The 14,830-nt window shown below is 40.2% G+C and overlaps 1 protein-coding gene across 28 annotated transcripts in view; it reads right to left on the bottom strand.

The window, feature by feature from the left end:
* ATP8A2 (ATPase phospholipid transporting 8A2) overlaps positions 1 to 14,830 on the bottom strand; it is a 314,521-nt gene that overhangs the window by 35,544 nt on the left and 264,147 nt on the right. The window lies entirely within an intron of this gene.

Raw genomic sequence — 14,830 nt, 5'->3', positions numbered from 1 at the left:
CCCAGCATACACAAATAGTTATGGAATGAAGTTGAAATATAGCACTATTTACAGAAATGCTATTTTAGCTCATTAGAACCTTTTGCAGATAAATTAATGGTGACTGAAGACCAGGTTTGCTACACAGAAGATCTGAGACAACCTCATCATCCCTTCCATGGAATACACGTGCTTCCCGTCAGCATTGTTAAATACTGCTGCACATTAGAAAATACTTTTTTCCCCCTGTAGCCACTTGTGTGCACCACACAACTGAAATAGAGGCTGAAAGGTTTCAACAGCATTTCCAGTGTCTAGACAGATTTTGCTCTCTCAATGGTTACAGACACCACCATATCTCTTTCCCAAATTCTCAATATTTCTCAATATTCTCAGTATTTTTAATGCCACACATGCACACCTGACATGTCAGCAGTGTAACACAAGCTTGGCTGGCTCAGCTTTGTTGCACGCTGCAGCACACAAGCACTGCAAGCCCGCAATGCTGAAGTGTCAGGACATGGCACAGGCAAAGACAGAGCTGAGCTACAGAGGAAATGGAACTGCTTGAAACATCTACTAGCCTTTGAACACACTGGAGACAAAATTTGTCATTATACACCTTGTAACATGAAAATGATTGCTCACAACAGTAGACTTCTACCACTCACTACAGTAAAGCTCTTAAACTGAGAGAAGCCATCACAGAGCTCTGCCAGGATGTTCACCAGTGGTAGCATCCAGGATCTTCTCCCAGTGTCAATCTCTATCCAAAGCTGTTCACCTAACAACTCAGTCATATTTAGCAGCAACTTGCCCTTGGGTTGCCCAGTAGTGAGTACATCCAAAAGCGGCTTTCACTTTTAAATGTTAACTCCTCCATGCCATTGCTGGACTGATGAATCAGTGGTAAATCTTGTACTGAAACCAAGAGTAAGCTAGACTGTGCCAAAACATTCACGGACACTTTGCCACCCACAGACAGTAAGCAAACACATTCCAGTCACAGAATCAGCTCTTGGTTATTTGGGAGCCCTCATGCCTACATCCACATGAGAATGCCAGAAGCACACAGGCAGTTTTCATCTATGCTTATTTAAGGAAAAGGATGTACAGGAATAAGAGGGAATTAATAACTTTATTGTTAGCCAAGAAATTGAACCATAATAACAGTGGCAAAACATAATAAGATTTATCCTCATGCTTTGCTTTTCTTTGGCCATGACCCTGCAAGTGCTGGCAGTCACAGAATCACATCAGCATTTCCACTCACCCTCTGCCTGTGCTAATAAAGGCTAAAAAAGAGCCATAGTATTCTATATGCATTTTCTGGTATTTTTGATTGAAATATTTTACGTTCCATTTCTTGCTTTTCTAGCCGAAAGCAACTTGACACACTTTCAAAGTGCAGAACAATCTGAATATGTGTTCTATAGAAGTTTAAATGCTATTATTTTTGTAATAAATGCTGACATCTCAATCAATGGCTATGAATTTGGACATGTGGCATGTTGGAAAAAACCTCAAAGTCAAATACTTTTTGCCTGCAATTATGTATTTTACTCAAGTATTATTCTGTCCATAAACTTCACCATAACAGAAAAACTATTCATCTCATCAGAACCCTGTCAAACACTCATTTTACTACTGGCAAGGCTTTTTCCACACAATTCTCACCAAGGTTTTACTCCATTCCTCAGCTCATCTGGAAGGTTTCTTTCCTGCTCATCTCTAATTTCCTCTTGGAGTTACAGGACTGCCACACTTCAGGACAGTGAACTGGTCTGTCTTGCAGGCACAGCTCTACCTCTGAACACAGCGTTCTCCCTGGCAGGATTACTCCCTCTTCTCACAGCATGGGAGCTCCTCAGCAGAGCATTCACAGCAAATCACCCAACGTGCTCTGGGGATGTCCATAGACAGCACTTCCAGGTTAGTTCCCGGACTGTAGGATAGAGAGCTGGGTTATGAGCAGAAGCTGCAGTAAGAACACCTAAATATCCTTACAACGCTTTTCTCACACTTCCCAGCTGTTGCTGTGCTCCATTCCAGTTGCTGAGCCAGTCATGACAACAGTGAAGACGGTACTGCAATACTTCTTCAGTGAAATATGGCACTTCTATATCCAGTTCCTGTGAACACCACTCTTCAACTATCAGTTATTATCCCAAGATAAAAAAAAGCAGAGACACCAAACAGGAACCACTACAATTTTTATTTTTTTTGTAAAGATCATCACACAAAGCAGGAGTAGAAATAGGTTGTTTTTTAAACAAATTCAAAATATTGACCATCTCTGCTATCACAGAGGCCCCATGATAGGTAACAAAGTAATTTTTGCTTTGGCTACTGATGTAAACATTAGTGACTATCACATCCAAAGTGAATTACCAGAGACCATTAATCACATGGCACCCCCTAAAAACACTTGAGACTAATGCAAGTCCTGTTTCTGAGAACACTGCAACTTAAACTACTGCTACCAGTAGACTGCCTTTCAAACACTGATTAATCTGCCACAGACAAAGCATTCATTTTAGAGAACTGATGACATTTGTTAAAAAGAAAGAATGGGAACAAGAAAAGAAAGAAAAAGAACTTAGCTCCAGTTATTTCACAACTGAGAAGGAAATAATTTAGGTCCCAATGCCTTTAACCTCTTCTAAATAGCATTTGTAAGGGTGGACAATTTCTTGTTTTTGTTGTTTTTTAGTATATTAAAAAAAGTGATAGCAGTGACCATTCAGAATGACCAGGAAGATCATCATTGTATTATTATTTTAGAAAGCATAGGTTAAGGTGGGCTTTTACATTTGTTGGTTGGAGTTTGAGTTTTTCTTTCCTTATTTTAACTCAAGGACATGTTATGTACAAGCACATGAAATCGAGAATAGATTATTTTTTTAAAAAAATCCTCAAGTTGCAATACAATCTGGAATAATTTTCAAGCTCTTTTCTCCATTTTACTATTCTTAGTATGTAGATAAGCATCATTCCTAGCTGTACTGTTTCACCAATAGGTGGTGTCGCTATTGCCAACAACTTCCAAGGAGAACAAGGCCAAAAGTGCCCAGGGATGGGAAGTCAATGTACACACTGTTCTGGTATTCTTATCACAGCATGGTTAGACAACTGGGGACCAGTAAATGATTCAGACAAAGCAAGCAGGGATCTCAATCATCTCATTCAAGAGAAGCAAGACAAAATTTAAATTCCTATTTTGAATAATGAAAGTTTTTTATTATTTCATTTCCTCATATAACCACATAATTCTGACAAAAAATGGACAGCAAAAGTATAAGACCATGATGGAAACAGCTGGCTTTATATTTCCAGCACAAAAAAAAAAATTCCTGGAAGTGTGCCTGGAGCCTAATCACAATTCTCTCCATCAGACATGGATAAGGACCCAGTAAGTCACTCAACTGCAGTTTCATACTCATTCAATTCCAGCTTTGTACACTAGGGATTCAAGTCCAACCTGCTGTGCAGGCACATCACTGGGTCCCCAGTATGGCACTGCCTTTGGCAGCACTTGGTACAGGAGGAGTGAGGGAAAGGATGGCCACATTGATTATTGTGAGGGACTCACACATGGTGACATACAAGAAATATTCACTGCCATCACTGAGGTACTCTTCATCTGGACTTCTCAGACACTGGTGACACTTGTGTGCACTGCAAGTGCAGCTCTGGGAGCTTGGCCCTGCTGCTCCATCTGCTCTGCCTCAGTGCCCAAAGCAGGAAGCGGTGCGTGCACTACCACTAATACACCTCAAAGCAGCCAACTGAGATGCACCAGGTGGACTCTCTGCCAGTAACCCTTCTCCATCAATTCTAGACCAGTGGCTTGGTCTGAGCACACCACTTCAGAAGGGCTAGAGCTGGGGAAGCCCAGCTGGTCACTCTGCTCCCATCCCATGTTAGGCAATTCATGTCTGCTTTTCAGTCAGCTGAGGGCAGTTTCTGCAAAGCCTGCCCCAGCCCATCGATCTGAGGTGCTGTTCCTGGGCCCTCAGCCATGACATTTTCCCACTGGTATGGCAAGCTTGCACAAACAGTCCTGTTCCACTTAAGTTCCAATGCCTCATCTGAAGGCACGAGATATGGACAAACCTACTACTCTCCTGGAGAAGTTCAAGCATTAACACTGGGACACATTACAGCAATACTCTGAAAACTCTCAGATTCGTGCAAAAGATAGCCTTTTATTTTCTGTATAGACTCAATGGGGCTAATTCAGACATTGCTTTAAATGTCTAGAAAATATTTTCTGTAGAAAGTAAAATAATATCTACCTCAATCTTGAAATTGTTGCACTTTTAGTGATGTTACAACTTCTACATCTTTGTTGTAGGTTTGTTCTTTTTTTTTTTTTTTCTAATTTTTAAAATGGTCTTCACAAGTAAATTTGAACCCTAACTTCAGTAAGAAGAGAAACAGATTCCATGCATAAAAAATCCCATTGCATATTATGAACAATATCATTGTGCAAACTCCTCAGCAAATACGTATTTGCAGTTTGCAGACCATTACCCACCCCTGTTTTCCTTTAGAGAACTGCACTGTGCTTTAGAGAACTGGTCTGCATGTTTTGGGTCCTCTTCAGCCTGAATGTTTCAGTGCTACCACTGGGCAGTGTTCTTTCAAAAGGCCTGGAAGTTTTACCTCAAATGGATAGAAGCATTAATTCTTAACAATCAAGTGACTGAACAGATCATAAGGAGACACAAGACTTGCCACAAACTAACACTCTAAGCACTCCATGCCATGTAACAACTGTAGAGACCGTCATAAGCCAACCGATTTTTCACAAATTATTCTCAAGGCATCACCTAGCAATGGATTTCTCACACTTCAAATAATTAAAAAGCTTTGTTACATTAAATCAAAACCTCCTACTATTTCTGTTAGCTTGTGTGGAATGGTCAGTATCTCTACCCCATGCTGTTAATACTGTAGAAAATACACCAATAGTTTTAATATTCCTGTATTATACAAGACCCTCAAGGTGCTACAAACACCAGACCCACCTTAGGGGTCACATGCATTAAAATGCAAGTGCAGAGAGATGACAGGGCTAACTCATGGCCACACAAATAGACTGCAGAGTTGGGCAGATTGCCCAAGTCCCCCAGTTAAATCACACGACATGGAGAACAAGCCTACTGGAGCCCAAGTATGAAATATAATCAATATCCAAGAATGCAGTCTCAAGGATTTGCCCTGTGCATGCTGAAACACGGTCTAGCCTCAACATGAGTTGGTGCTTGAGAACTTTTTTCTGCAACATAACTGCAGCCAGCTCTAGGCTGGACAGATTTAATAGATTCAGGGCTGACAGGTGCAATCCACAGATTTACCAGCTTCAACAAATGTCTAGGCTGGAAAAGCACCTAAAGAATAACCCCTTTGGGTTAGTGGCAAAGTGTTAAGAAATGAGGCAGAAGAATTTGATTTCCCCTCCTGCTTACACCACTGGGAGTCAGGAGTACCTCAGATGAAATCAGCAGAGCTCTGCCACTGAAAGGCTGGCTGGATATTTCCATATCTGAAATAAAGATGTGCAATGTTTTCCATAATGTAAGAGTTTTCATTCTAAAATGACTCAGATGAAAACAATGACCTCACTGGCTGGCTGGATTTAACACAATGACACATTGGTCCAGTCTCAAAACTATTTCCTCCCTATCCCAGTCTCTGCTCATACCACCACATCCCCTTGAGAGCAGTAGGAGGAGGAAAGGAGGGGAAAAAAAAAAAAAAATCAGACACCTCACTCAAATATTTTACCCCTTTCCCTTAATTTTTCCAGTCATTCTTGAAGACACATAGGAGCCTAGAGTAAGAAATCCATCCACCGTCTAGCTTCCTAGTTATGCAGCTTGTTGATATTTTTAATGTAGCACCTGGATATAAATGTAGGGAGGGACAACAGGAGCAGTACTTTGGGCAAGAAGAAAATTGCCAACAGCAGCACAAAGGCATGTATCCAGCATTCCTAGTAAAGACCAAGGTGTTTTGAGATCCAGGTATCAGGCAAGAAACATTTCATTAAAGAAGTTGCTAGTTATGACAGATAAACAACAGCAGGAAAATACAAGTACAGAAGACCAAGAGAAATACAATGTCAACTCAAAAACGACAAATCGCTTGCTTTAAGTCATTTCATGATCAGGAATTAACAATACAAAGCTACAAAACAAAAATTAAAATCTTCAAGGGGAAATAAAAACCCACCAAAACTAATTTCACATACACTACTGTGGTTTTGAAAGGACTAGTTAGAGCTACAAAACCATAGGAGCACAGTGAAAGGATCTTTCTAGATCCTTTTATTTCTAAACTCTTTTTCCATAATGGAGGAACACAGCAAGTTAACAACCTATTCTTACTCTGTTTCTTAATCTAACTTACAGAAATTAGTATTTGATAGATACATTAATATATCATTGGCTAAACATGTCCCACAGGATGCTAAAATAGGCTCTGTTTTGTGTTAACTAAAGATATATTCTACACATGCAGTCCTGCTTAAGGAAAAAATTACTTTATCTCATTACTTAAATAGTATACAACACTACCAATTAAACAAAAAGCCTGCCCATGCTACCCTCCATTATTACTCTGATAGCAGAGAATTAAGAAAATTAATCAGATAATGCTTTAATTTGATTTTATGGTTCACTAGCGGTATAAACTCCGATTCAGTTCCATGCAGCCTATAATTTTTATTCATTACACTAAGCTAAGAAAAAATAAAAAGAAGGAAATTTATGTTTCTTCATAGTCATTTGGAGAAAACTGTTGGTTAAAAGTTAGTAGTAAAATCATGCTCCATGTAAATGGGTAAGTGGACTCCTGAAATTTTATTAGAAAGCACAAATCTCATTAACCAAAGGACCTTCTCCTTACAGTGGATGAAACACCTCAGTAAATTTTTACCTAAGTAGCACTAGGCACTAATTATTCTTTCACATTTTCAAATAAAAAAAATAAAAATTAAAATGCCTTTCTGTATTAGCATGAACTTCTCCAACACAAATTAAAACCATGAACAACTTGGAAAAACATGACTGTTTATGTCATCCAAGATTTATTTTTCCTCACTTTAGTCAGGCTTGGTACTATTCTGAATCACGATAGTTTGTGTTTTCTGAGATTTGTCCAACCACACATTTGTGCAACACAATATAATCTTCTTTTATACTCCAATTCAAGATGAACTTCACTGGGATGGCGTGGCAGAGCAGGGCCATGGGCAGCTACGGCTGCTGGGCAGTGACCTGCCACAATTCCTTCACTGAGCCAAGGTACAACGTGTAGGAAAGTGAGGCCAGTATGAAATCGAAGTCACACCTATACACACTTTCCAAAGAATCTTTGTACATTCTCTGTCCTTCCCCCTCAAATTACACCAACAACGGCATGAAATCTGAAAGAGGAACTTTGTCAGACTTGACAATGTAACAGTTTGTCTTGTTTACTGCTTCATGCACTTTAGGATAAACTTGTACTCCGCATGTAAGAAATTTATACTTAACATTCTCCTTTTGAAGTAATGTTCAGCATGTAACCACTCTTGTTCGGTGTCTCTAAGTTTCTGTAAAGGTTTTAAGGGCAATGACTTGTAGAGTAGCTGCCCTTATTTAATAACTGTGACATTATCATGAAAGCTGCAGGGGAAAAAAATTAATTTTACAGAACCTACCTTTGAATTTCAAACTCCAGGGGAGTAATTATGTTTAGAAGAAGCTGTTCCTTGCCAGCAAAGATACAGGATATTTGTACAACTTACTAAGTTATACCTACAAAAAGATTCAGAAACTTAAAATTTCCTGGCTTTGTATGTTGGAAATTTCCAACTCTGCTACTACAACAGCACTGGCTTCCTCACATAAAATACTTTTGTTTCAAGATATTCCCTCCTCCTCAGTATTAGCATTCCTAAGTAAAAAGATGTTCTAGCAGGAGCAGAAAGATCACTGCACCTCTACCATGGCTTTGTGGTATGAATTTGGGTATATGTACTAACCTCAGAATACAAAAAAATACAAACACCCTCATTGGAGAATTTTCAAAGTAAGCTTTTAAACAAACAAATATTTAAGTGGAAAATAGCATTTTTATATTAGTATGAAATAACACTTGCCCTGTCTCACATGATTGTTTCACCAACTTAAAAAAATAAAAATCTTTGAAATCTGCATTTATTCCTTTACTATTTGTTTTGCCACTGTATCTTAATGTTAAGCTTTTTGTGCTTTTCTAGACCATCTTAAGAGAGTGCATTAAAAAACCTCAACATTAAGTACAATATTAATTATTTCAGGTAGGTATAATCAGGTATCTCTCCACATGCCTGAGCCATCTAAAAAATTCTAGGTCATGACTGCAGCTGCTGACCAAAAGGCAAGTTCTACACCACAAAGAAACATCTGAAATGGCCTGTGGCAGCACTTCCATCAGTATTAGCTCAAATTAAATTCAGCGTTTTGTCCCCAGACCTGGGAAATGAGTTGATGTCAGCAAGACTGCTGCTCTCCAGAGTCCTGATGTGGCAATTTAAATGGGGCAGGCTGAAACCTGCTCTTGCAGGCAGCGTGTTGGAGAGCACTGCAGCTCTACATGTGGTTTGCTGCCTGCAGTGAATTACAGCATAGAAACCCACAAACAGAAAACACTGTTGCTGATGTTCTGTTTTTAACTTACTTACTTCCTAATATGATTTGAAATTTTATTTGCTAGGATAACACTATTCCCCATGTCTTACATCCTATAGATTCCTTAGCAGCTCAAGAATCTCAGAAAATTACTAATAATCATACAGCAAGAATTATATCTCATAACTGCTAGGCTCAGAGAAGTAGATCTTAAAATTGGGGCATAGGTTTATAAATTGATGAGCATGTTGAATTCTTACCAAAGTCAACAGCAGCTGAAAGTACACCACTTCCATAGAGGGAGTTCTGCATCCTGGAAAACTGTGTCCCTTAAACTCGGCTTCAGAGATCTTAATCTGCTACAGCAATGGTTGACTTGCATCAGATAACAGCCATTACTTCCCCACATTTTATTTCTCTAGGAAGAGTAATTTACTAGCTCAGTCACTACATATTCACATGGGATTTTATCTTCATTCAATGGTTACATTCTTATAGCATGTTCTGAATGCAGTTAGCTCGATGTTTTCTTTACTATCATACTGGCTCTCCTGGAGGCCCTTAAAGGCTTTGGGTTATTTTAGCATGACTGCAGTTCAACTCAGATCAATGGAGCCTTACACAAGTACATAGTTTTTCCTATAAAACCTTACTCCTTTCCTGTGTTTTCTCTCCCAGAGTAATTTATGTCATTGTTTGAGCACATACAACTTCTTCACAGAGCCACCATATCTCTGTGCCTTGTACTCTCACATATGAAGTACCTCTGCAGTGACTCCCACCACACTCTCTTGCCAAAGGCTAGAGATGCACTCTGGGTCTCTCGTTATTTTTCTCCCTTCCTTTCACCCTTTACTGAAATCTTCACAACAGCATCACAATATAGCAACAATTAATAGAATTTTTCTTTTCCGTATCACAAATCACAGCGACAGGTGCCTTCTCTGATTCCATAACTTAATGAATTGCTGCCAAAAGTTAGCTTCCAGCCCACCGAGATGCCTGACAAGCCTCCCAGTAATGTGGTGCAGTATTTGACATCTGTAGGGGACACATAGTGCACTGCTCAGCCTTGGTCACCTCATGCCACCCCTATGTTTCTACAGATGGTTGATTTCTGAGCACAGAATGTTCCAAACATGAGGGCCAGTGACAACAGCTGAACAAAGGCAGTCCCATCCCACAGGAAACTTTTTAAGTGTAAAACACTGACAAAATGACAAATAGACCATGAGTCCAAGGAGTAGAGGCTCCACTGGCCCCAGGTCAGGCACAGCCACCTCCTGCCTCACAGCCCTTCCCAGCAGGACAGAGCGGGCAGCCTTTCCATCCACAGCGGGCAAGGCAACGTGACCTTCAGAGCTCCACCTCGCCAGCTTCTTTGCTGGGAAGAGCACTGTAGAAATACAATACCACTTGGCACACTAGCTTTATTTTATTGTGTTGATTTATGCTTTCCCTGTAATTAAAAGGTACCGGGAGAACATTTGGTTTTGATTCAGATACACAAAACCACCGAGGCCCACTTTGGGCGACTCCTCAGCGCAGGCCCAGCAGCTCCATCCGCGTCTCCACAATGAATGACTTCCGCCAATGCGCAGCCCCAAAGCCTCCCCAGATCCTTCCCCCCTAATCCCCGACATCTGTTCTGCGTCCAGGCCGGGCAGCGGGACCCGCCAGGACCTGCTGTCAGCGTGGCACAGATGAGTAAACACACCAGCGCCCGTGTCAGGCTGCGTGTGATTTCAGCTGAGAGCTCCGGACACGCGGCACGGTTCTCATTTAAAGCGTTCGGAGCGCTGAGGAAACACCTGTTAAGAAACTATCCAAAATAAATTTACCGTGAGTCTTTTAACCCGTGATGGACAGCGGCAATACGAGATTCGACAGCAGCGGAATTCAAAGCCCCACTGCAAACCCTGACCAATTAAATACATAAACAGCACCATTTTTCACTTCAGGGTAACAGTTACTATATCATTTCTCATCTTCCACTTAAAATAGATGCTTTTCTCACTGGAAGACTGCAGTTTGACCTATGCTGACCTAGTTTATTTTTTTCTCTGTGCAAAAATCCTACAATGCCATGTTGTGTGTAGTTTTAAAAAAAACGCTCCCATACGGCTACTCTGTAAAATCGTGTCAGCCGTGTATAATCAGGAACGGTTTTGAAATAGTTACTGCCTGACTACTAAAAAAGATGGATTTTATTCTGCTTATTATACTGTATTATATTATATGTTAGGATTATATTTTTCTTAAAGTCTGAAAGGTACAGTAGATGAAGATCAGTAATTTTAGAATTTATGTTAAAATAGCAGAAGCATCGAGATATTCCAAAGCTGTGACACTGGAAACAAATCTCAGTCTTTAAGCCTTGGAGTAACAGATAACTACCATTTTTAAAAAGCCTGCCAGAAATCTTTTAATTTAAGCCATTGTTTCCCCCCTTTAGGGACTCTGGAGGTTTACCTTGGCCCACAGTGGGTACCTCCCACTCCTCCCTGTGTACACATCTGACCAGCAATCACACTGCAAGCTGCTTACTAATGATTATGGAATTTTTTAAGAACACTTAAGTGACTTTGGAGCATGGGTCACAGTAATGTTCAAGTAGAGTCAGATCAAATATTTAAAATACTTTGCATTTCCCTGTTTCTTTCTATTCAGGGCTCTCCAGCAAGAACTCTGCTGCTTACTAATTTGAGCTCTACACTGTATCTGTGTGGTAGAAAACTTTATTTCTCAGATTGTAGCATCCTGGCTTTCGCTGGGGTAGAGTTAATTTTGTTCACAGTGGTGGATGGTATGGGGCTGTGTTTTGGATTTGTGCTGAACACAGGGTTGATAATGTAGAGATATTTTTGTTATTGCTGAGCAGAACTTATACAGAGCCAAGGTATTTTCTGATTTCCATACTGCCATGCTGGAGAGGGGGCTGGGGATTCACAGGAGACTGGGAGGAAACCCAGCCAGGTGACCCCAAAGGGTTATTCATCTGACATAATGCTCAGTGTATAAAATGGGGACAAGAAGGAGTAAGAGGGGGACCTCTGAAGTGATGGTTTTTGTCTTCCTGAGTAACTAATACACCTGAGAGGGCTCTGCTCTCCTGGAGATGCCTGAACACCTGCCTGCCCATGGGAAGCAGTGAATTAATTCCTGGTTTTGCTTCTTGTGTGTGCAGCTTTTGCTTTCTGTATTAACCTGTCTTTATCTCAACCCATGAGTTTTCCATCTTTCACCCTTCTAATTCTCTCCCTGATACAAATGGTGGGAGAGGGAGCAAGTGGCTTTTATTTTGCAATAAAATAAAATTCAATGTTTTTCAGTAAACAGAGATAAATAGAAATGGGGGAAAACTGTATTTAGTAATAGCTGAAGGCTTAAGAATGCAATTCTGCTCTCAGGAGTTGAGAAAAGCAAATTCAGTGTTAGGACTTACTAGAAATGGGATTGAAGAAAAATAAATATAAAAAATGCTGCTATAAAAAAATCCCAACAAACCAGCTGTGCTTCATCTACATTCTGTCTTCATTCCAAAAAGGACAGCAGAGAATTAGAAAAGGTTGAGAAGAAAGGCAACAGAAATAATCATAGTATGGCATGGCTTCACTGTGAGTAATGACTAGTGCAATGACTTTCATTGAAGGCGAGAGAGAGAGACTATGTAAAGGCCTATAAAGGCAAGAACGGCAGAAAGCAGGTAAAAAGAATAATTGTACCTTTCTTCTTCCAGTACAAGAACTTGGAACACCAGAGCAGATGGTCAGTGGTAGGTTCAAAACCATATGGAGGTAATATGCTTTCACATATATAGCATATGATTCAGGGAGGTTGCTGTGGACCAGAGTGTGATCACACCATATAAAACCAAAGGTATTATTCCTGAATGTTGAAATTCCTGACCTGCCTAGAGGTAGGAGACTACACCACAGAAGCCCCATTACATCCCTTCCTATTCTTATACTCTTCCTAATTGTCTGCCATTGGGCATTGTCACAGCCAAGACAGTAAGAAACCTGTACTGGCACCAAACATGCATTATTTAGACTGCATCAGCTGGAGGTTGCAGATAAAGGAGACACTGAGAGCTCCAGAAACTAAAGACCTGTGCACATAGGAGCTGGAATTTGACTAATTCCTCTCACAGCAAGGCAAAGCAGCCACCTGGCTCAGTGATACTTAAATCCACTGCAGAAGGTCTTCAAAGCTTTTAGTTTAGCTTAACAGACAAGTAAACTGAACTGTTAATAAAGCCATGCCTATTTCAATCAAAATGGGAAAGGAATAAAGATAACTCAATGAAGATCTGTTATGCAGAGCTCCTTAAAGAATATTTTTGACAGAGGAAAAACGATACCACAGTGCCAGGCTCTAGGGCTCAGCTCCTTCAAAAGTGACAGGCTTTCAGCCCACAAACTCACACACTGTGGCCAGCTTGTGTCTTCCTATTAAACTCCACTGCAAAGTGTAGCTTTGCAATCCCTTCCAGGGAACTCTTATCCAAGGCACAGACATGGAACACAGCTGCACAGACACAATCTCAGGTATCCAAAGACTGTCATTGTATCTCCTTCTCCCTACAAATACTTTCCAGCCTGTCTGCGGACAGCCCGAGAGGAAAAAGGGTGACATGGGGCACATTCTAAGCCCCCAAATCATAATCTTAAGTTCCTTCCTCTCCTTCTTCAGAGACTGACATGCACACACATGGAAGAGAAGGTTGCTGAGAATTTGCACCATGCAGGAAAACACTCACAAAACAAATCCCATAACCACACATAACTGAGTAATCCAGACTTTGGCTTACTTGAGTTTATAAGAAGTAAACCAGCATTTTAAATTCTTATTTTTGCTTTCCTTTAAGTTTAATTAATCTTGCCTTAGGCTCAGAAGCCTATTGAATTTGAGATATTTTTAAGGTAACTGACCTGCAGAGGTTTCCTGTGTGTTCTACCCTTAAAGTACATCCCAAGTTCATTCACTCTTTTACCACAAGCTTGACAGTGACATCAAAATCATATCAGAGGAAAAGAGGTGGGGTTTTTTTGCTGGATGGCTTTTTTGTTGTTTTTGTTTTGTTTTTTTTTTTAATATTAGCTGAGGAACATTAAACCACACTGAGTAGTTTCAACCTTGCTGGTAGCCTCAAGTGGTTCTCCCGCAAGATTCAAGATTAGATGGGACGGGAGATTTACTAAAAGGTTGTGCTCTCCTGTTTCACTCTCAGCTCTGAAACTGAGGCTTTCTGAAAGGGTTCCTGGCTCCCACAATAAACCCATTTGCTGCAGGCTGCAGAAGCATTATCAAAGACCTCATTACAGTTGTCATAAGCCAGAGCTATTCTGCAACTGACAGGAAAAATATGGGTTTGCAACACTATCAAATGCATCCAATAGCTTCTCCAGCCTCAAAACAGGCCATGAATTTGCCAGGAAAAAATAATCCAGAATATTTATGTTAAGCCTCCTCCCTCCCACTTCCAAAATACACTTAAGTCAGCAGGGAAGAATTGTTGAATAAGAAAAGGACTGCAAAACTCAGTACAATGACAAGGTAGCACCATGTTAATGAAGCCATTCTGCTTTTGCACAGGCAAAAAGGATTATAAGCCTTTGCAGCAGGAAAAAAACCCCAAAAACATAAATACAAAATGAAAAAATATATAAATATAGCTCTAAAGCCAAATATTTCAAAGAGGGATGAACCTGAGAGCTATTTTTTGTGTGCTGTTATTACATTCTAGATCATTAACAGAACAATCCAAGAGGAAAAAATAAAGGCAGTGCAGTGCAGAAAGGATATAGCTAGAGGAAAATTTAGAGTGCCAATTCCCTGTTAATGGCTCAGATTAATTCAGATGGGGTATGGTCCTAAAGCTCTAGGGATTCACACATCCCTGCCTCAATTCAAGGCACTAATAACCAATCAGTATTTTAGATAAGACTCTATAAATATTTAAAATTTTTATCTTTTGAGGGCCAAAAATAACATTTCCCATCATGTCCTTGTCTTTCCCACAGCAACAATGATGAGATTTCTCAGCTGGCATTGCTGGCACCAGCATGACGTCAGGTGGTTTCAGTAGTGGCACTCAATTAACTCAGAAAGTTACATCTAATTGATCCATTTCCTGCACTGATAAACAACTGTAAACAAGCACTTCTCTTCAAAGGGCCAGCTTT

The sequence above is a fragment of the Cyanistes caeruleus genome, chromosome 3 (genome assembly GCF_971803275.1).
Source record: "Cyanistes caeruleus chromosome 3, bCyaCae1.hap1.1, whole genome shotgun sequence".
Classification (NCBI taxonomy): Eukaryota; Metazoa; Chordata; class Aves; order Passeriformes; family Paridae; genus Cyanistes; species Cyanistes caeruleus.
Note: the sequence above shows the minus strand (reverse complement) of the source record. Positions and strands in the feature narration are given on the sequence as shown.